Genomic DNA, 2,705 nt, shown 5'->3' with positions numbered 1-2,705 from the left:
CTCCTACAAGAACATATTCTATAGGCTCCATTTCTTTTCTTTTCTATTTTTTTTTCTTCACCGCTATTTCACTAGGTGACCTTAGGGAGGCGCTATCAAACCTACAAAACAAGAGAAAGCGCATACAGCAATATATAGCAAATATCAAATTTCGTGGGGAAAAATATATACTTTCCATTAAGCCAAATAATCTAAACAAGAAGTAATGATTATTAATTACTACTATCGTTTTTGTTACTGAGTCTGCACTAATCATTTAAACACTTTTCATGTTACGATATCGAAAACGAGTTATTTTAGTAATATTAATGAAAATATCTCTGAATTGTTAGAACCATGTGAGTTAAAAAAAATCATTCTTTGAATATTTACTGTTTCAGTTTTTTTTTTACAATTTTGCAGACAAATATTACATAGTCTACATATTCAATACATCCATAAATTACATGACTGATGTAGATACAAAAGAGAGCATGCATTCTCTATGGCATCACCTGCCAAGATACCTGGAGGAATCTCAATTCCCATTGGGTCACCATGGATACTAGTAGAGGTTCAGGATTCTCTGGAGTGTTAGGATGAGAGAGCTTGCACTCCTGTGGTTGGGAGCGCAGAATAGCAAGCTTGTCATGGGAATAACCAGGATCCCACAGGTCAGTCAGCAGGAGTTGTAACCAAGGGAGCTTCTTCAAAGACTTCCTACTAGTATATTTACTACATATTCCCTTTTATATTTATTGTATACCATATATACTATTGTATGTTCCAACATTGTATTTGCCTCCAATATTTATCACCAGACACCATATCTTTATTTTACCTTTTGACTGTCAGACTATTCACATGTAATACTACTGCAATATTACAGTGTCAGTGATGAATGCTGGAATGTGCTTTGGTTATATTTGAGAATCTATATCTCTGCAATGAGCGTGTGTGTGTGTGTGTGTGTGTGTGTGTGTGTGTGTGTGTGTGTGTGTGTGTGTGTGTTGGGGTGTATTGTGTATGTGTGTGTTAATGTTTAAGACATTGAGAGGTTTGTTGTGGGCATTGTTATTGATTTTTTTTATCACTAGATGTTCTTTATTGATTTATGGCAATGCAGTATGCATGCATCACACTCCTGCAGCCTCATGTGTAGGAGACATAATAACGCCATAACTCAAGATATTATGTTAAGATGTGACGTAAACAAACCGTCAGACATCATTAAACACAAACGCCTTGCTAACACAATGCAATCTCTCTGGTGTGGTTGTGTCACCCGGCAAATCCACTTTGCATTCAAATGAGCTTCACTCCTCAAGTCTCATATCTAAAACGTGTAAATCCCTCATTTTGCCTCACTCCCTTTTTTGTTCTCTCTTCAGTTCTCTCTTTATCTCTTTTGCATTTTTTTTTTATATTCTGGTATGCACTCTTACTCTCAGTCATTCTTTTGCCCAATCCCAACATGCAGGTTCTTGGTTTCAGTGATTATGATCATGCCCAGGTGTGTTTCCACTCAGTAGAGTGATTAATGCTTCAGAGGTCACAATTTGCACATGGTCTATCTGAATTGTGAAACCATGATGAACAGAGGGGAGTGAAAACTAGAAACGCAGCTGCACAAATGGGATAAGAGTGAGCTAAAAGGTCACATTCTTACTATGTACTAAGTATAGGGACTCTATCTCTGACACATTATTTCCTTTAAAATATTTTATTCATTCTGGGATTTACACGATGAGTGTGTTCGGAATGGGTGGTGTGAATTGAATAGCTGTATTATTATTCATTTGTATTGTTTAGATGTCACCACTCAAAAGCCATCAATACAATCATGTGATAAGTAATTGTAATAGAGTAAAACAAGTTTAATCATTAAATTCTGTGTGTACCATCCATTCAGAAAACCTTAGCAGAAATAAAGTGAAAGTGTAGAGCAAAAGAGATGTGATCTTGTAGTTTACTTATTTATGCAGACCTTACTAGCACAGTGTATAGTGTTTACACTTTATTATTAGACTCATCAAAGTCTGATCCTATTTTGTCTTAATCCTTTCACAACTTGATTTACTGAGTAATCAGTATGCAGACAAGGGAGTTCATACAGTTGTATCTCTATAAATCGTATGACACATTAAAGTGCATAACATTTTTTTCTTCTTTTGAGTTATTCATGAAGTGCTGGTGTCAGACAACAGCCTTCCAGTATGATGATAGATAGAAATAGAGTGGTTTATAAATTCCCAAGAGGAAAAGGAGTAAGAAGACTAGACATTGGTGGTATCCACATGCTCCTGCTTTAAGTGAAGATGTGTTTTTGGCTATCTCTCTATCGCAAGGTGTATTGACTGTAGATTATCTACATGGGACATATGTAAATATCTAAAATGGCAGTGCATGAAAAAAATGTCATCTGTAGATGATGTCTACAGTTTCAAACACACCTCCAGGAATCTGTTTTGTGATTTTTCTTTTTTTCTTTCAGGAAATTAGGCTGTGTGTAGGAGACAAGAGTCACCTAAATATCTTCCAGCAACCTTCTTAAAAGTAGTAGAGTTTTCTTGGCTGTCGCCTTTTCGCATTTAGACCCGTTCCAGCTGTGACACTGCCGCTGCACAGGGACTCAGTGTAGTGTATCTGTAGCCCTGCCCTCGCGCGCTCCCCGCGCTCAAAGTGTGTGTGTGCGCGCGCGTGTGTGTGCGCGAGCACGCGCGTGA

Source organism: Silurus aristotelis (assembly GCF_946808225.1).
Source record: "Silurus aristotelis genome assembly, chromosome: 3".
Classification (NCBI taxonomy): Eukaryota; Metazoa; Chordata; class Actinopteri; order Siluriformes; family Siluridae; genus Silurus; species Silurus aristotelis.
Note: the sequence above shows the minus strand (reverse complement) of the source record.